At 42.6% G+C, this 21,192-nt stretch overlaps 1 long non-coding RNA gene across 1 annotated transcript in view; it reads right to left on the bottom strand.

Annotated features, from left to right (window-relative positions):
• Positions 1-5: 5 nt before the first annotated feature.
• The window catches only part of LOC141575130 (uncharacterized), a 43,751-nt gene continuing 22,564 nt past the window's right edge, over positions 6-21,192 (bottom strand). Inside the window, exons 3-9 of the long non-coding RNA XR_012502488.1 lie at positions 17,888-20,334; positions 16,455-16,598; positions 16,077-16,184; positions 14,446-14,544; positions 10,920-11,012; positions 9,967-10,104; positions 6-2,871 (exon numbers count right to left, since the gene is read on the bottom strand). This is a non-coding gene — a long non-coding RNA (uncharacterized LOC141575130). The remainder of the gene's footprint in view (positions 2,872-9,966; positions 10,105-10,919; positions 11,013-14,445; positions 14,545-16,076; positions 16,185-16,454; positions 16,599-17,887; positions 20,335-21,192) is intronic.

Raw genomic sequence — 21,192 nt, 5'->3', positions numbered from 1 at the left:
TTTAAAAGGAAGAAGACTAAAAACTAAGCCCACTATATCAAAGGAAATGCAAGGGGCCCAGTGGAAGACTTCAAAAAATTTGGGAGATGGAAGAAGAGAGATGTCACAGAAAACAGAGTGAAGGAGGCTATGCCCAGAACTCATGAGGAAGGGCTGATTTGCTTATCAAACTCTGGAAAGATTACATGGTCAATGTAAGTAAGAATACAGGAAACTAGTGAAGTGTAGAGTTAAAGACAAGAAAAAATACATAGAAATCCCCCCCTACTCTCTGACACACACACACACACACACACACACACACACACACACACACACCTTAAAGACAAGAAAAAATACATAGAAATCCCCCCCTACTCTCTAACACACACACACACACACACATACACACACCCTTGAGAAGGTGGTGGTAGGGTTGGAATCCTCATTTCAACATTTGTGTTAGAATCCAACACAAAACTTAATCTGGTTACAGACTAGACTGTAACTCTACCTGTAGACATGTGTAACAGTAAGACAATATAAATAATAGAAGATGGGAGATGGAAATGGGAAGAAAGATCCAATAAAGGATAGGGAGATTACTATTTTCACCTTATAAAGTGGAAAATCAGAAAATGAAACAAACAAAGGCATAAATGTTTATAGGTAATTAAGAAACTACAGAATAGGGAAGAAAAATCTGACTCCATGTTGAATCGGTTTCTTTTACTTCAACCTTTGTATTCTGTTGCTTTTGCTACAGGTTAAGAATGTTGCCTATAGCCTGAAATGTGTAGGGGTAGCCTATTCTCAAGGCTCTGACCTTTAAAGGTATAACACTTTTCCATTCATATTGAGATAAAAGGTTACAGAACAGAGAATAAATAACATTTGTCTTGTTGGAGGTTTACGGGAACGTCATGACCTGACGTAGGAGGACAGCTGCAAGAACAAAGGATTCTGACACTAAGAAGTTTGCAACAACCAGCCACACACCCTCCCCTTTTAGTATAAAAGAAGCCTGAACTCTAATTCGGGTAAGATGGTTCTCTGGGGCACTAGTCCACCATCTTCTCAGTCTGCTGGCTTTCCAAATAAAGTCACTATTCCTTGTCCCCACACCTCGTCTCCCAGCGTACTAGCCTGTTGTGTGGCGAGCTGTGCGAGCCTGGCCTCCGTCACAGCTGTATCACTGTATACAGTGGGAGGTGTAAGCAGAATCTCCATCATCTAAACTTGATTAATCAGAGAAGTAGCATAAGCGTCCGTCCCTCTTAATGTTACAGAGGTTCCACCAGGAGAAGCCACTAAGGGTGATTCCTTAGGAGGAGTGGAGACGGGAGATGAGATTACTGATGGATGCTTCCACCGTAAGTCTTTCTCTACCAGAATTAAAAAAATTATACACACGCATGTAGATACACATTATATATCAAAGCTTGTTAAAACTCACTCTATTAATATAAAACATGCTTCACAGGATCAGAGTTTTATAAGTGAAATCCACATTGGAGATCCCTGAGTCTACCTCCTGTATTTTGTAGCTGAGCAAGCTGAGACTAATAAACGAGAGGCGATCCATAACCTAGAAGGCCAAATAACTAGTTAGTGTCGAGAACATGTCACTTGTGTCTGCCTCTGTCAACCAGGCTTATCCTTTGAAGGGGGAAACCACTAGTTAATTCTGTCCTTCAAGAAGCTGGTGTTTCATTTTCTTTTTCCTTCAGCAATACCAGTCTATAAGGTTCTCAAATTCTAGATCAGATACAATGCTCAATAACCTCCATTATGTTCATATAATTCTAAAGAAATTAGATCATATATAAATGATAACCCCAGGTGCCTATCTTCTTTAACAAAATAGGTTTTGTTTAATATTCCATGTTCTTGCTAAGTTACTAGGTGCTTAGTCTGGGCTGCTACAACACATAACCTTAGACTGGTTGGCTTAAACAACAAACATTTGTTTCTCACAGTTCTGGAGGCTGGAAGTCCAAAATCAAGATGCCAACGGCTCCAGTAACTGGTGAGGGTCTCTTCCTGGTTTGCAGATGGCTGTCCTCTTGTTGCGTCCTCACCTGGCAGCAGAATGGGAGCAATCTCCCTTGTCACTCTTAAAAGGGCATCTAACTCTTACAAGGGCTCCACCTTTATGTTAAGTGGATGTGGCTCACCCAGTTGCCTCATTCACCCAGATGTTGGTATTGGATGAGAACCACTAGTTGATATCATTCAATAAGATTCTCTCACAGTCTATTGCCAACAAGATAATCCCCTATTCAGTGGAGCATCTTGAAGCCAAATTACACAAGTCAATTAGAATTCCTGTGGCAGACTTACAACGCGGAGGGAAAGGAAGCCCCTGGTAGCACTGTGGGTATGAAGAGCAGAAATGCATAATTGTCTGATTATCCACAGTTGCACGGAGAGGCCCCCGCCCACCACTCCCCGCTCCCTGGAGGAGGGTCGATGTTCTAGGAGGAAAGAATCATTGAAAGAAGGTGCAAATAGGATTGCGTAGTGAGATCCTAACTCCCTGATAGAAGAGTGCAGGCTGAACTAAGCCTTTCTGAATTCACTAGAATATCTCTATTGTTTGGCTTGGAGATGGACCTACTCTGCCAAGGCCACCCAGGCTTCAGAGGTCTCCAAGGGCTGGCTGAGGTCTTTGCGGAGTCTGCGTCACCGCCAGTCCTGATTCCTTCCTCGTGCTCCCTGAGAGCTGTGTCTGGGCTGCCTCTTGGGAGGCTCCCATTTGCTGGCACCCTGCCAGGCCCACGGAGTCCTTTCCTGTACTTGCCTGGCCATGGACACTTGAGCTTCTGACGCTTGTAGAAGAATTGTAGGGACGTCTTTCCATGACTTGTTTGTGCATCACACTTTGTCGACCTAAAAAAAAAAACCAAAAAACAAAAAAACACACAGCATAAATGCTGTAAGCTGAGTTTATTCCTTGTCTCACTGAGGACAGTAGCCCAGGAGACAGCCTCTCAGAGAGCTCTGAAGAACTGCTCCAAAGACGGGAAGTCAGTGCATATGTGATTTTGGCAACAAGCGTGCAACCAAGCACACACCTTGGTAGAACACTGCTGCTCATCACAGGGAATGGATATCTTAGTTTACGGTTTTAGTGCTTTTCTAAGTATGGGAAGAATCCAGGTTCATAAAAAATTTCTTCTGAAAGTGTCTGAAGCCTGTTCTACCAGTTTTCCCGGAGCACAGAGTGCCACATTCTTGACTTCTCCCCTGAGCTCCTGACTTCTGCCCTGAGGGTGTGTTGAAGGTCAGACCTGCAGCGGCGAATTTGGGAAGCCAGCAAACTGAGATGGCAGACTGATGTCCTGGAGAACCATCTTCCCCAAGTCAGAATTCAGGCTCCTTTTATACTAAAAAGGGGAGGGGGCGTGACTGGTGGTGCAAACCTCCTGGTGTCGGAATCCTTTGTTCTTGCAGCTGTGATGTAGGTCAGGTCATGATGTTCCTATAAACTTCCAACAAGACAAATATTATTTTCTAATCTGCAACGTTTTACCTTTAAATGAATGGGAAAGTGTTCTACCCTTAAAGGTCAGAGCCTTCAGACTCTCCTGCACATTTCAGGTTCTAGGCAACATTCTTTTACAAAAGGTGCAGAACCAGCAGGACTCAGCACTGGAAATAGAGCCCAGGGGTGGAGCCAAAGGAACAGATCTAATATGGAGTCAGCTTTGTTCTTCCCTATCACGCTGCGTTCTTAGGGTCTTCATCTCTGAACCACAGATTTCCACAACAGAATCCAAAAGGGTAAACCAGAGACTGGCTACTCAAAGTGTAGTCCCCAAACCTACATCGGCAGCAGGATTTGGGAGCTAATTTTAAAATGCAGGTTCTCAGGCCCCACCCCAGACCCACTGAATCAGCAACTGCGTTTTCACAAGACTCTCCTCTGATGCATATGAATTTAGAATTTTGCAGCACCGAACTAGACGATGCCAAATTTCTTCCCTGGGGATTCAGCCTCGTGAATTCTGAAGAACATAACACTGGAATTTGATAGCCCTAAATTGGAATGCTTTTTCTGCCACCGCGTTATCTATGTGCCACTGGAGAAAGTCCTTGACTTCTCTGAGCCTTTTTCACATCTGTCAAATTAGGTCTATTAGTACATGCTTTATAAGACTGTGGTGTTTATAAATTATGAAGCACCTACCACAGTGCCTGGCATACAACGGGAATTTAATAGCTCTTAATTCCCCTCCCTTGCCTGTTCTCTCCTGCAGAACCAACATTCTATGATTCTACAGATCTCATTTCCTGCCACAGACCTCATTTCCTACTGCCATTGCCCCCAACTTGAGAAGAAAATAAACATAAATTATCAAATCTTGCAAAAGTAGCATCATGTTCTAAAAACCAATACTTACAAGTGGCAGCAAATGGAATTAACCCAGGCTTTGATATGCAATATCCCTTAGAAATAAATAAACTGGAATCTTCCTCTACCAGCATCAGTTCGGCTAGAAAAAAATCAAGCTAACGTTTCTGTTTTTCAGATTATCAAAATGAAGCTGTTGCTGGAGTGTTGTCTCAAAACAGGGTGACTGTCAACCCAATTACCTATTGAGTGCTTTTAGTCGTTCAGAGTAACCCTGAAGAAATCTGTTTATTCTAAAGAGTTGTTAGGGGAGAGCAATGTCTCCCAAGATATCTTTTAAAATGCTGTTTCATTGTATTTTGAGGTGATATGTTTTGTCTTTTCCTGAATATGTTATTATTCAGAAATGCTCACTTACCTTTCCACTCTTCATTTTGAATTCAACTACACTGTGACTTTTCTGTAAATCTTTTATGAGCAAGATCTCTTGTGGGTCCTCTTTAATTGGTTAAGGATTATCAGCTGAGAACACTGTCAAAACTCTTAGATGGTATTTCTTTAAAAAAAAAAAAAAAAACTCATGCACAAAACTTTTCCTGGGGTAACTTGTCTAGATGCAGATAAAAACAAACCCTGCTCTTGTGCCCACAAATAATGTGTGAACCTGGCTTGTCAAAACGAGAAGGGCTTTCAAGTGTTCCATTAGCAGTCCTATTCGTGAACAGCTTTGCTGTTTAAAACTGAATAATTTGTGTTGTGATTCTGACAAAACTGGTGGAAAGAAGAAAAGGGATTGGAGGTCTTCACTAAGAAAATATTCACATAGCTATTCTTTCTCGGAAGACTGACAGAAGGTATCAGATGCAAAAGCCTCTGAGGGGTTTCCTTCTGTCATCTCGCAAATCTAGACGACAATTTCATTATCCCTTGTAAAGGAAAAAACAGAAACACACACATACACACACCTGCCACATGGACACCATTTCCTCCTTGTTCTCCCTGTTGGGTTGTTACCTACCTGCAGAGAATCTGTGCTTGAGTATGTATTGGCCCAATTCAGAATCTTCCCTCACCTTCCTCCTTCCTTTCTTACCCTAGACTTGTGAATATCTTCCCATCCTTTCCCTGTTTGTATCACAACACGCACAGATGTCTCCCAGACCTTTCTGTGTACGTCTCTGGACGGCCCCGCTGCTAAGATGACTATGACTACATTTGTAATTAAAGGTGTCTCTAAATACTGAATTAAACTTAGAGGTGGCACTGTAGTCGGCATTAGTATGTTTAATTCTCAGTCTTCTACGTTATCCTACGTAGGCATTAACAGAGCTATTTTACACCACTTTTTAAATCATTTTAAAATAAAACTGGCACTCCAAATCAAGATTAAACTAAAAATTAAAACAGGGGAAATATTCTGCCTGACACTCTAAGTTGAATTCAAGGAAAACAAGTTGATTCTAATATTATTGTAAGTTGAGTATCATTAAGAAGACACATTTCCTGCCAAGGTCTTCATATCAGGCATTCAAAACCTAATACTACATCAGCAAACTTTTCTCGTCTATTATTTGGGCTGACATTCTGTTTCTCTTCACCATTCTGTGGGTGTAACATCCCTCTCCTGTTAGGGTACATGTCAAATTTTTGCCAGCTTTGGGAGGTTGGTTTGGATTGGCACCACTGATAATGAGAACGAAACTTAATTATATTACTCTTTATGCCTTAGGATAACTTATTTTGGATTTGCCAGGCATTTCAAGATGTCCTTACTCACGTCTATTGTTCTTAGATTTTAGGAAAGTTCTTCACAGCCATTTGTACATTCAGGAAATTCATTCATCCCAGCACACCCAGGGTTGGGTTTTCCCCAAACCTGCTTTCGTTCGGTCAACTCTTGGCCAGCAGTTAATAGGAAGGGCTTTCCCACCACTCACGCCGCATCAGAGACATTTTCTGCGGGGAAGCGGACCAGAGCCGTCCACTCCAAACACACATGCCTTCCCAGGGGTCCCTTTCCCTTCTTTTGAGATTCTGATCCGCTTTGGGAGAAGGGCTCAGTGGGTCAGGGAGCGTTGAAAGAACTTGCATAGGAGACAATTTCTATATTATGTCTTTCACCTGAGAGATTTTTTTTCATAAGCCTGCTCCGAACCTCTCCGCTTGGTATGCAATACAGAAATCATGGGGTAAGTCTCTCACAAATTGAATTGAACTGACCATGGATTTGAAGTTCCTGCCTTTCCCGCTGAGTTAAAGCCAAACAGAGTTGCCTCCCCTGGCTAAGCTTTGATCAGCAGTTCGGAACTTTCCTCTCCCGGACTGAAATGCAGCCAGTCCCCAGCCCTGGTTTTATTCAATGTTCTTGTTCACTTCACTGGAAATACTTTAACTCTGGCACCTGCTGGCTGCGACAGTGATTATGATTTCATGGGACCAGATCATTTCATTTCTAGGAAGCCACACCACGGCCCATAAATTAATATGGGACTGTGCTTCAGCATGTACTCGGCAGGCTTATTCTGAACTGAAAAGAAAAGGCAATTGAAGGATGAAGGAAAAAAAGCAAATGATCAGATGAAAACTGAACAGCTATACAAGACCTGACCGTGTGCATTAGCATAAGCACTCTCCTGTGAGGATGCTCGGGAAAGCACACTGTGATACTTCCTCTGTCACTGCTGATGAGCAGCATTCCGTCCTCTCCACACCCGACTCATATTACACGTGGGAAGTGGCCTGCCCTCCGCCCAAAGGTGCACGGGTCCTCTTAAACCTCTCTGAAAGCCAGTTCAGCAATTGCAGTCACAGTCGTGGCTGAGACTGACTGCCTAGGCTGTCCCACCCAGGGGGCAGGTGTCTGAATCAAGCCGTCTTGGACCCTCCCGGCCAGCATGTCCAAAACCAGGCACCACCCAGTAGCCTTCGTCAACATCAGGAGGAACAGGAGAATCACCCCATCAATCTCGGCCTTAATTCTTAACCCCTGTGGGAGGTAAATTACAAAGGAGCCAGTGTCACTAAAAGCACTGTAAGACGGAGCTGGGAGGTCACCGAGGAAGTGACTTACACACGTCTCACCTGGATAAACATCGGACCTTTGACCACTCATTATCCTAATGAAGGCATCTAGAACATCTGCCAGAACCTCGAAATAGTTCTTGGACTCGCTTCCAAAAATCACTTATGACAGCCTGTCTATTTATCCGACCCCCACCCTCCAGCAACTCCTGATGCCTCTAGGACAAATATTTCCAGACCTGTCAGAGTCGATCACAGGACTCCGCCGGCAACTTTAAAAACCTTGTGGCTTTTTGTCTTTATAAGCCCCTGACTCTTTTCCTTCCCTTGCACCCCCTTTTGGTTTTATCTGAATCTATGTCTCTCAAATTGTAATTCTTAAGGCCCCAAATAAAGCTCTTTGAAATTGACTACTGCTCAACATCTCCCCAAACAGTGAAAGATAATAAAAAGGTTGTTGTTGGCCCATGAGCCAAATCCAGCCCACCGCCTGTTTTTGTATGGTCTGTGAGCTAGGAATGGATCTTACATTATTAAATGGTGGAAGAAACTCAAAATAACAATCATATTTTTTGACACAAGAAAATTCTATGAAGTTCAAAATGTTGGTGCCTGTCAATAATGGAATTGGAGCACAGCCACGCTCCTGTGTGTTGTCGACAGCTGCCTTTGTACTACAAGGGCAGAGTGGAGTGATTGTAATAATTTAGAAATCTCTAAATTATTAACCCTATGACCCTTTACAGAAAAAGTTTCATTTCTGTTTTAAACCACTAAGTTTTGTGTTGACTTCTTACACAGTAGCAGATAAGCAACTGTCATCTAAGTTAAAAAAACAAAAGAGCTCTCTTGGAGCTTGCTGTCAAATGGAGAAGGCACAGCGATCAAATAATTCCCCAACAGAACCTGCGGTGGGGTTACCGAAGTCACCACATACAATGCTCTCCAAACAATGCCAGGGAGATCTGACCTAGCCAATGGCAGCTAAGCTTCCTCCAAAGACGTGATACCTAAGTCAGCATCAAATGGTGAGTTGGGGTTAATTAGGCAAAGTGGGGTGGGGGTGCTGGGGAGCAGAGACTTTTCCAGACTTGGGGTGTATGGTGCACTTGAGGAACCGGAAGATCAGTACGGCTGGGGACAGAGACCATGGAGCAAGGTGATGTCCAAGGTTGCGGACCTTTGTTTGCTGTCTTACTGCTTTTAACTTTTATCTTAAGAGTCACTGAAGTATTTTAAGCAAGTGGCAAGGGGACAGAGAAGACCTTGGCTTTAATGTCATCTGAGTCACAAGTTGGAAACTCACATGTTGGAAAATCATTTTGCAGTGAGGAATATGTAATTGCCGGAAAGCAGGATGGCCTTGCACAGAATGGCAGAAGAGGAGGGTCCATGATAACCAACACTAGGGAAATGAGAACAAAATCTTCCCCCAACCCAGAAATCTTCACCAGAAAGATAGCAGAGAAAGAAAATCCTTCTTTTGCAGAATTAGCGTTAGGACAGAATGTGATTGGCATCCCAGGCAATCTGCTAAGAGGCTGCAAAGACACAGAGCACACCCTGGCGCACAGCTGTTGAGCAGAGGGCACCAGCCATCAACCCCAGGACAGCAGGATGCCCTGCACAGTTCACCAAGCCCAGGGAGAGATGCCACAATATGGAAGTGAGCAGAGATGGTCACAAGGCTGGCCACGAGGAACAGAAGGCCTGGCACTCCGCCTGCTGCATCTTTGGTGGTGCCGACACAGGGCAGTTCACCTATGGGCACCCCTCTCCTGATGCACTGCAGGAGCCTGGCCCCTCCCTGAGGAGGACGGATGTCCCAGGGGGGCTGGCCACATGGCACGTGGGGTTGGCCACAGGTTCCATAAAGTGCTCTTCTGTCTTTATTCGAAGTTGTCTCAATATTGTTGACAATTCTGTAAAGTTCCCTTTCATGAATATTTCTGTTTAAGCTATTTCACCTTTGTTTTAAGGAGAAAATGTGACACGTGGAAAAGCTTGTAAGAAAGCCCCTCCTACACTAGCCCCCCTTTTCCTTTAAACCTCCTTTAAATGACAGATTTAGGCAATTAAGGTTGTGAATTTTAATTTTTGCTTTGTTTTTAATGGACATTTATCTTTCAGAATAGGACTGTGTAGTAATGTTTAAGTGGCAAAAACAAAACATGATTTTGTTCAATTAACAAAAAGCTACTAGTGCAAGCCAAATAAAACGTTTCTTGGTAACACACACACACACACACACACACACAAGTGGTTCAAGTAAAGACAAAAGAGCACTTACGGAACCTGAAACAAGGGAAGTATTTCCACACAAGGAGATAAGCCCACCAGGGGCGCGTGCACTCCTGGTCTCTTGGGAAGGAGGTGCTCCAGGCCCAGGGCCGCCCCCCTGGTGGTGAGCGGAGGCTGCGAGACCGTGCAGGAGACCAGCCTTTCCGACAACAGCCAGGCGGAGACAACACGTCTCACGTGTGCTCTCAAGATGAACAAGCAGACCTCACCATTGGTCACAGAGAGTTCATCCCAAACTTACCTTTGTCATGAGGGTGACCGTTTGTGCTAGCAAACTGGCTTTATCCAGAGGAAAAACAAACTTATACCTTTTTGACAGGAGGTGCTTTTTCAACTTGGAGCAAGACGCCCACAAACGCTGGGCTCCCACCGTCCTACACGGCCCTGGAGACGGGGCGCTGTGTCGCTCGACGTTCCATTTCCAAGAGATGGTTGCCAGGTCCTTCCTGAAGACATTTCTGGGTCATTAAACTGACCAAAGTTCTATCCAGCGTTCAAAAAGATTTATATACATTTCAAAGGAAGGAGGAAGCGCTTACAAGTTTTCTAAAGTAAATGCTCTGACAAAAAGGAGGGAGGAAACGTTTAGTTTCAACAGGGACAATGAAGCCTCTTACTTTGTTTTTCTCCTTACACTTGTCCAAAGGAAAGCAGACTGTGTTTCAAAAAGAGTGTTGGGAAAGCAGTTCTATCCACTGAATTCAGGGTCACAGAAATCCCCCCTGACTTCCATGGAGACAGATACTAAGAGGCACTTGGAGCAGAAGCCAGATGGACTGAGCGAAAGATGACCGGAGGCGAGGGAAGAGGAAGATGAAGAAAAATAAACTTCAGTTGTTTAATAAAGGTGCCTGTGGAGAGAGGGCAGCAATACCTGGAGGGGAGAGGGAAGGGCCCGGGGTCGGCTCCTCTCCCCTCAGATGGGAAGGACCTGGGCACGTTCAAAGCCAACGAGGAAGATCTAGTAGAAAGGGCAAAGTGAGAAATGCAGGGTAGAGAAGCAATAAATCCTGGGGAAGTAAGGGAGGATGGAATTCACATCTTTAGGTAGGATGGAAGCCTTGACAATGCAGAGAGGTTGAGGACCTGGAGACGGCTCTAAATCTTAGAAGGCATTCAGAATTTTGACACACAACTTTTAAGAGATATAAATTTTGTTATATTTTTAATTTGAAGGCCGTATTAGTCTGGATCCCAGGAAGATACTGCATTTAACCCCATGTTAGTGCAGTGGAGAGGCGTTAATGAAGGAACTACTTACAGAAGTGAAAGCAGGCCAAGAGCATCCACGGCTGGTATCTTAGGGAAGAAATCGCATTTCCAGAGCCCAAAAGGTTAGGGCTCAGATCTGACACTGGATGATAAGACAGAAAATTATTTCTGTGTTAGGTATTGACTCCCCTGTTTCAAGTGTAATGCTTAAACTTAGTAGGAAATCAACAGATATTTTCATATAAAAGAAAAAAAGAAGCAATAAAACTCTTACATGGAACAATGTTGGACCTGGTCATAAAGGAATTCTGCAGGAGTACAGGATTCTACAGTAGCTAAGGAGGTCCATAAGGGTGATTTTTTAAATTATTACTATTCTTTTGCTTGTGGGGGACGTGATTAGGTTTGCTTGTTTGTTTTTAATGGAGGGACTGGGGATTGAACCTGGGACCTTATGCATGCTAAGCATGCACTCTACCACTGAGCTGAACCCTTCCCCTAGGGAGGTTTCAAGTTTAAAGGGCAGAGGAAAAGTAGGTTTATTACTCCTCATGGTGGTACCTGTAGGCACATGGATCTTGCTCTCTTAAGCTTGAAGTTAGAGGCAGAATTAATTACATTAAAATTTTCACAATAAACATATTTATTAGTGACCGAGAAGTGGTTTCTGTTGCTATCGGTACACGACAATTAAGTAGTAAGATGTGACAGGCGGTGGAGCAGTCCGCAGTAACTCGCGCTCGGGTGTTCTGCACAGGTCGGAGGCGGCCGTGGTGGGATGGAGGGAAAGTGAGGGGTCTCTGCTGCCCGGCAGCTGGCTGTCGGTCTTGCCCCACTGCCACCTTCCGCCACCTTCCAGGAAAGGAACTTCTTTATCCAGGGGCTGCTAGCCCAGGGGATAGTTAGATATTTTCTCTCCCATGAGAGAATGCCCTCCAACTTTTGAAACAGCATGTCCCTTGGTAAGGCAGGTAGATGTCCCTAAGTCAGGGAATTCCTTTCCAGAGAGACAGACAGACGGATGGAGGAAGAAAAAACATCTTCTGGGAATTGTCCTTGGCAAAATAATTATACCTTCAAAGATTTACTTCTTGATATGACATAAATAGGAATAAAACAGTCATCAAGTCAGATTTTTTTTTTGTCTTCCTCGCAGGGAAGTTTCTGAAATCAGCGTGCTTGTTTTGGTCTAACGTGCGGGAATCTTTGCTTACGGCATAAGGGATGGGCGGGGAGTGCGTGAATACCATGGTGTTAAGATCTTGCCTGGGTCCGTTTTGCTCCCTGATGAACTTTGTGGCCAAGTGACATTGGTTTCTACAAGATTTGGAAATCACCGTCCTTTCTTACACTGGAAATCACTTTCCTGAAACTTCTGCTCTATTAGACCAAAGTACTAGATTTATGCTTTAACTCGGCGGAATTTATCGAACAGTGTACGTACATGCAGTGCATCACAGCCTTACTTGGAGGGTGGGGTGAGGGGTTTATCACATCTGTCCTTCCTACAACTGCCATTCAAGTTAGCCATGAAAGCACATTATGCCACCGAATACCAGATGTGGCAAGTTCTACGGCTTTGTGAATAGATTTGCCGTTTTTGTTTCGGTTGCTGAGTCAGGAAATTGACATTCCACTGTTGTGCTTTTAAAAGTATTTGCTGTGACTTCGTTTTTTTCCTCCCCCTCTGACAGTTGAAGCAGAAAGGTGGATTAGCTTTCTTGATTCCAATTATCTTCCCTGTAGTATATTGCTGATATGCTACTGTGTCAGGTAAGTTATGTGAAGTAGAAGAAAATGTCACCTGGTAAATGTGACAGTGTTTGAGGGAGGGCTTGAAAAATATTTCTTGTCATTGATGGGTCTCCAAGAACTTCCTTTTTTTAAAAACAGGTAGAATTCCTTTGAAATAACTGAATTGGATTTTTTTTTCCTGCCAAATTTGCTAAGATGATGATGCAAAAGTCAACTTTTGTTTTTAGAAAAGACATAAATGGAGAAAGTCAACGAAATGTTCTCCTTGATTTGATTCTACATTTGAGAGTTATATTGGAAGGTCTTCTTCATGGCCCTTGAATCCTTCACCGTTTTTTCTTATTGTCAGACAGTAGATCATATCCCAGAAAGACCAGGTTCTCACTGCCGCAGGGAGAGAGATTTGAGACAGTGATTGGATAAATCTAGTGAAAATGTATGTCCTCACATTTATATTTTTTAGTGTTGTGAATTAGTGAAAGAAGGCCTAGGTACCTGTGATTCATTCGAAACCTTTCAATACAAGGAACAGTTTCTGGTCATCTGGTAAAGCTGACTTCTGTTTTCTTTTAGTTCTGCATTTGTTTCGTAATAGCTTCTCCTTATTATTTTTTTATAATTAACATATAACGTAACATTTACTAGTTTCGGATGTGTTATTATTATTTTAATTGAAGTATAGTTGATTTCACAGTGGTGTGTTAGTTTTAGGTGTATGGCAAAGTCACTCAGTTATATATATGAATACATATATTCTTTCCAGATTCTTTTCCATCATAGGTTGTTACAAGATACTGAATGCACTTCCCTGTGTTATAAGCTGATTATTGCTTTTCAAATGTACAACTTTTCCTGTCTTTCCTGCGGTATCACCTTTATCTTTTTACCACACTGAGGGAATCTGAATCATACTTAAAATACAAGAAGCTATCCATATTTCTGAGGCCAGGACGCATCACTCAAAACTTTGTAAGATGAAGGAACTGCTCACAGAGGTAAGATTAAAAAGGGAACTCGGTGGCTATTCATACGGACTCGGCAGAAAGTGGCGGCTGGGTGTTCAATGTGAGTTTTTGCCCTGTAGGTTGTATCGCTGTGTCTGTGTGTGATATCAGGGTGCATGATATGAAACCCTTACGCGAGGCTTTGTGGTTTAAGCTGGGCTCTTTCAGTTCTTCACAGAACGGAAACTAGAGACAGTAAATGTGTCTGAACTGCTACAGTGGGTCACAGCTTCTACCAGACAGGGGTGCTGATTTTTGGACTTATTCATCTTTTTCCATCAAAAACAGAAACCTGTGAATCATTTTCAGCAACATGTTGAGTATATTTTTTCCTTTAGTGACAGAATTCCTGCACACATAAATAGCCTTAGGTCCTAACTCTCATTTAGTTGATTACTGGCATTTCCATGAAAAATGCAACACTCTCAGTTGAGAGTTCCTGTCTTGACTTCCTCTTAGTACTTACTTGGTCAGAAACAATTACCTCTGGTCCTCAGTTTTCTTCAACTCAACATGTCGGCATTGCCAGACACAGAAAACTGCCCTAATCATTCTCAAGAGGTCTCCCTTATTTGCAACCCAGTCTTTTCAAACTAATGAGCAATCAACACGGCCTTTACTGGAGCCAAAAGACCATACAGTAATGTTGTTGCTTTACGTTTAGTGAACAGAAATGGGAGATGGAACTGGATAAGAAGGAAAAGGAAAACAGAGTAAGAAAACTGGTTCGTCTTTTAACAGAAACAGACCTGAGAAAAACTGCAACATAGATAAATAGGGAAAAGAATTGAAGCTCGCAGAGCAATGAAGACTTACCAACGCCAAGTAGCCTTTCCTGTAGCCGACATTTCCCCCTAAATACACCCTTCTCTGTCCTTCACAGCACACCTCAGGCTCTGAGTAACCGGGCTGGATCTGCAAGAGGAATTAGGAGAACCCTAGGGACACAGAAGGTAACAGACCGTTACCTACGGGGAGAATCACACCCTGCAACTTGCAAATGTGTGGCTCCGTCCTTGGTCACCTCCTGTGCTTAACAGCACTTGCTAGTGCCCTGATTTTTCCTTGAGGAGATCTACTTCTGCAGAAAATTTGAAAAGAGCAGAAATTCAGGAACAGCTGAGGGAGTTGCGTGAATGGGAGTATGATCTGTGTTAGAAATGATACCAGAAACAAAAATACAGAATTCTTCTGGAGCTAATGATGAGAGGGATGTGTGTGTATTTTTCCCTGGAACATTTACTAGAATTCTGCCCCAGTTCAGAAAGCTTGACTGATTTAAAACTTGATGTGGCTCAAATAATCCAAAATTTGATATAACTCAGATTCCATGGGTCCTAGTCCAATCACTAAATAGAGAAGTTTGGTTTGTTTTTCTGGAATTGTCCTTATAAAATTAATATTTGCTTTTAAAGAGTGAGATTCCATAGTTCTGTGTTCTCTCCGTGCCCTGATCATTACTTTCTATGTATTTATGAGACCAAAATAAAGGCAACACATGTTACACACACAACATGTGCGTCCATTTGTGTAACAAGGTCGTCAGCAGACATGACACACAAGTTGCTGGAGGCTGTGTGATGCAGTGGAAGGGGAGGCTGAGAGGAAGATGGTTTAGGAACTGGGTGAACTGCTCAGGTATCCAAGAGTGGTCAGGAATGCCTTTCTCTCTCTCTCTCCTCAGGAAAAGAATTAAAACCAAGTATCAACTCAAGAGAAGCAATATCACAAGAAAGAGGAAAGCACTGTAACTCTGAACGGAAATATGAAGGGGCCTTCTTCCTGTTTAGCCAAGTCACGATTTTACTTGTGATCCATGAGTTTCAAGAAAACTTAATTTTGCCAGTGCACTGCTGGGAACAGTCACAACGACCAAGAACCCTGTGGGTGGTAAGAAATCTGAAAGCACAGCACCCAGCTGGGGCCTCAAAACAGTATAACAATGACCCATTTATTCTTTGATTACTTCTTGGATTTTCTGTCTCAGACACTGTTCCATGCCCAGGAGGCAGAGCTATGAAGAAACAGACAAGGTTCCTCCCCAGTAATCTCTGTAGGTAGGGGTGGGGGGAGGGGATGGAGAATTTATCAATAAACAAACACAACAATGAGATCTTCTCAGACTGACGGTAGGGTCTGGATGCAGATTTAGGCTGGTTGATCAGAAAGATTCTCTCGGAGGTGATGACTTAGAAACCAGATCTGAATGTTGGGTGGAGCCAGGCGTGGAAAACAGGGGGTTTGATACTTTTCAGTGAATAGTAATTACCAAAACTGGCCCATAATGATCACAATCATCTTTATACATACAGAGTTTCAAAATGATGTACAACTAAAAGCATTTCTGTGAGTTCTGGCAACCTCCATGCAAATGTTGCAGTAAATATAATGCAGCATATGCCCTAGGCATTTTTTGAATTAAAAAAAAAAAAAAGCCATCCAGTTACCACTCATACTCAGGCATATTTCTCCTGTTAAGATAATCGTCTTTCCTTTCGGTCTTCCAATAATAATTATGGTTCCTTTCAAACTCTCTTGGCACTCTCAATGTTAATCTGAAAAAGACAAAAACATGTTTTGGGCTATGTAGAAAGTTTTCTTTAGCAAAAGTTTATTCTAAATGTTTGTCTTGGCAGGAACAAGGAAGAAGTATTTTTTTCTTGTCTGTAATTCAAAAGTACTTTGTACTATTTTGTTCCCGCTTTCAAATAGCAGAGCTGTATCTTAGGTGACAGCCAAGACGCTACTCTTGACTACTTACATATGCACTAAAGGATGACTTTGTTATTTTCTTTATTGTTTTCAGAAAGAGGAGGCATGCTCACCGGCATCTGCGGTACAGACTCACTGCGCCGTCAGCACGTACGTGAGTGTAAGCTAGGTGGTATCACTGGAATGATGGAAGATCAGGGCATCTCTGCTTGGTCCTGTGTAACCTGTGACTCTAGAAAATGGTAAATACCGGTCACCTGTTGAGACAGAGAAGCACAATGTTCCATTTGAAGCAGCCTTTCAGACCCCTGAGGCTCATTCAGGGGGCAGCTCAGTTTCTTTGTACAGCAAGTCTCCTCTTGGTGCAGCAAAGGAAGTCTAGCTAATACATGGAGAAGTCCCAGAAATACAGTCTGAAGCAGGCAGCCTTCATCTCTTGAAAGGCCTTACTTAGTAAATGTCAGTGATTTGAAAGTACACTCCGATGCCCATCCACAACCATGCTCGCCAGAAACAGCTCACTTACGCTCGGAGGGAAAAATCGTCAGAAATAAAATGTGGGAGTGCAGCTTTTCAGACATCGTAGCAGTTGATTCTTGATAGGATTGATGTTAAGGAGTTCTAGCCTTGATGATAATTTATCACAACAGTACAACGTGACAGCATCAAGGTCGCTCCCCCCACGTTCTTTCACTACGTTGTCTTCCAGAAGTGCAAATATGTCAGTGTCGAGAAGCTGCCTGACAGTGGTTTTATCATAACTTCTGAATGATAAATGACTTTCAGACAGTCCTAAGCATCCCACAACAGGCCCTAATAATCCTGAAGGAAATTTTTATGATGAGAACAAATCACCCCTAAAGCCCATAATACATCACGCTGAGGAGTATCACAATAAGAAGGGAAAGAAAACGAAACTCTAAATGGGCATGTGCTTTTATGGACTTTGTCTTCCTTTACTCCTTCAGTCCAGCAATGAAGATTATTATGGAAAATAAGAAAATACCTTAAAAATCTCTTTGAAAATTTGATTTGTAGGAGAAACTAATGGAACATCTCTATTATAAGTTATTGGCATTATAATTTTTACTTATTGGTTAAGTCTAGTATATGAGGAGAACGCTTTACATGTGCTCCCTTCCGAAATGGCTTTTACATGTATTCTCATTTGAACTTTATAATAACTCTAAGAGATACTCTCATTTTATAGACAAAGGCACCAAGGCATTAAAGTGACACTTGCATAATGAATGATAAAACCAGCAGGAGGAACTTGGGTTGTTTGAAATTGTACATTAGCCTTACCAACTACCCAAGAGTCACATAAATTAATTTGGGCGCTATTGTTCTAGTTAACAAGGCTGAGTGGAAAATGATCCCCAAACCTGGAGGTGTTTTATTTTATTTTGCTCACGACTTTGTGGGTCAGGGGTTTGGGAAAGGCTGGGCTGGGCAGGTGTGACCGAGGGACTCTGAGGCCGGCATGGTTCAGATGTCAGCTGGGGCTGCAGTCCCCTGGGGCAAGGTGTCCCCGAGGGTCACTCACGTGTCTGCACCGGAGACCGGCCATTGGCCGGGAGCTGAGCTGGGGCTGTCTCTCTGGATCTCCTCAAAGATGCCTCTCCAATATGTGTTGTCTCCGTGCAACAGGACCTCTTCCATGACGTCCGACTTCCCTCAAAGAAGGCATCTCAAAGAACGTGGCAGAAGGCACGACCGTTTACGATCTGGCCTGGGAAACCATGGCCCCTCTTCCATGACACTGTTCGTTAGAGCTGTCCCAAGATCCTTTCTATGTCAGAAGTGACAAATGACTTGTGGCTTTTCATTTTTAACCACCACAGTCTCTAAAGGCACTTTCCCCCTCTGATTTCATGAAAGAAAATATTTTTTAAAATTTTATTGAAATATAGCTGGCATATAATCCTTTGACTTAATGTGAGCCAAATATCTCTCACATAAGTTTATGATAAATTTTCTAATAAAACTGAAAAAAAAAACCCTGCTAAACCAATTCATTCCCTTAGAGGTAAAATAAATTCTAAGTGATTCCATCAAGTAATTTTAAGATAAGAGAACTGCTCAATTTACTTTTATGTTCAAAATAAAAATTTTGATTAAGAAGAGGCCATTCTAAAACCAGTCAGGTCCACGCAGAGTAACAACAGAAGGAAACGATAATTCCAAAGAGAGAAAACAGGACCACAAAGCTTGCTCTTTGTAACTCCTGTTGCTCCGTGGTCAGTCCTGTGCTTTTCTGTGAGTGAAACGTGACTTCTGCATAAATGATAAAAAAGATAATGGAGTAGACATCTATGAAGTTTATACTAAGGTTTTTCTCAATGACAGTTCAGTACCTTTTTCTAAGACTGAGTAGAAAGACAGCTCACCTAGTTGGATTTAAAGTATTCCCTTTAACTGACGGTGCTAAGCTGTAAATTGTAATATTGCCTCTTGCAAGATGCTCTGTAGTTGATACGCCATTTTCCAGACAATGGGACCCACACACGACAGGTCACTCCATGTATCAATCATTTCTTAAATCCAGTTTAGCTGCTTAGAAATGATAGTTGGCAAAAGCCAATGCAACTACATTTAAGATATGTAACTTGGTCGTATGCAACAGTTGACATTTGTGTCCTGTGTTGAATTTTTTGAAGTGTTCCCACAGATTTGGATAATTTGATCCTCACAACGACCTTGTAAGGTAGATAGGGTTGGTATTTTTAAAATTAATATTTAAAATGGTTGTCACATTTTAATGCAAACTATATAAGGTTGGTCAATTTACCCACAAACTCCTAAAAGCAGGTGAAGAGAGGATTCCAACCTGGTCCTCTTTTCATCCAGTTACTAACAAACAGAGGAGGAGCAACCGTGACAATGCCGAAGGGGAATCTGCTGGTTTGGTTATTTGATCAGAGTAAGTCTGAGCTATTTCAAAAGCCCAGGTTATTTGGAGAAGCCAAGGTATTTCAGGAAAGAAAACATATGGCAGTGACAGAAAGGGGCAAAAAGTTATCAGTCTAAGAACTGAAGAGCATGCAAATCATATTTTTCTCAGGTATTCTCAAGTTTAGAAGATACTTTGCTGAATTAACATTCATGGGCTTTGAGAAAGAGATGGGACAGTCTACAAGATACGGCTGTAAATATGTAAAATTATGCGAGTGAAAGATGATATGTAAAAATAGATACCGTCATGGGAGTTAGTTCCCTGGGGAGACACACGGTTGCTTTTTAATGTTGTTAACATATGGCACTTTCAATTTAAAAATAAACCTGGTTGGGTTGATTCCTCAAAGTCTAGCTTTGAGGACAGTGATGATGTAGAGACGCTGGGAACTGTGGACGTATGACACGTGCGCTGCCTCCTAGGGAACTATTGGTGATTTTTGCTCCGCTTTATAGTTTTGGGGATCTTTTACAAGCAGGTGGTGGAAAAGTGGGTTGTATGTGGCTCTAAAGTTGATTCCACTCAAGTGAGTGTAAGTTTGAATCCACAAACCCCTGTGTGCTAAGGAGCGTTGTTTACTTGAAGACAAACTTAAATTAGTCTCTGAGCCCCATTCTGGCTGCCTGGTGACGAATTCCCTTTCAATAACTCTTAGTGTCCTTTGATTCCCAGGTCGTCAAAGCTCCCCTGGGTACACGGAGACACCTCAAGATGACCCTATGGGGATGCTCTGTGAATCACCAGTTCGGGATGCCTCAAATGTGTGTATGTCACAGACCCACGTGGTCCCCTGAGGGTCAGCCTTCTTGCTTCTGGGCCACTCAGAGCCTCTGACCAGGTTGCGGACGCTGTGCCTGGAGTCGGATCTCCCTGCACTCACCCTGCAGCTGTCTCCTTACTACTCAGTGGTGCTGGTGTTCCTGCCCTGGGATAAACCTCTCCAGGATTCTTGCAAACAAATGCCGGGCTTCAAAATCTTGCTTCTAAAGCTTTGCTTGGAAAAGTTATTTCACCTCTCTGGGCTTCAGTTTCTTCATCTGGAAAACAGGGATAATAAAACAGGGTTCCTGTGTGGATCAAAGGAGTCAACGTTTTGGAACTATTTAGAATGGCCCCTGGGACACAGTAAGTGCTGTATGAGTGTTAACTATTATCACATTCCAAATAAGATCAGTGTTCAAAGGTAGTGAAACAGATCCACAAGTTTCGAAATCTCCCTGTATAGCACATTTATATGTAGCATTTTCAATACCTAAACGCAGACTTTGTTCAATTAAGCTTAGAAGAGTAAATGGAAAGAAGAAGCAGGTTTTAAGGCAGCTCTGCACTCGAGAATGATTTTGGGAGAGTCAGAACACAAGCACTGTTGTAGTGCTGCCCTTACTGTTGGTCAAGATGGTAGCAATGGATCTAGGGATATAATTATGTTTCCTGCCTATACTTACATTGACATGAAATAATAAGACAGCAAGCAGGTGGCTATTAAGCCCTCTTACCCAGTGAAGTATCAGATAAATGAGTGACTGAAAAGTATTTTAGAGGAAAAAAAATTGTTTTCTAAGGAAATCCAGTCTTTCAGGCAACAAAATAATTCCTCTTCAAGCCTGGGCTCTACCTAAAACCAGTTCTCCCCTCCAGGAGCAGCAGTCATAGAGGTCCTTGTTAGAAAGTCGGTCACAGGAAATGTTCTGAAAGAGGGGATGACATGCTGTGTTCTAACACTAGAAGAAAAAAACTGGAAAACAGGGACTTTGCCCTAAACGAATGCAGCAAAGGCAAAATAGAACACTGCTTCTGCTTTTCATTGGAATGAAAAACATTTGATGGAACTAATGAACTAGCGCTAATGACATTTGAAATCCCACTTGTTAAAGTTTATTGTGTTTTGGCTTTAA

This window comes from Camelus bactrianus, chromosome 26 (genome assembly GCF_048773025.1).
Source record: "Camelus bactrianus isolate YW-2024 breed Bactrian camel chromosome 26, ASM4877302v1, whole genome shotgun sequence".
Taxonomy (NCBI): domain Eukaryota; kingdom Metazoa; phylum Chordata; class Mammalia; order Artiodactyla; family Camelidae; genus Camelus; species Camelus bactrianus.
This window is presented reverse-complemented; position numbering and strand designations above follow the sequence as displayed.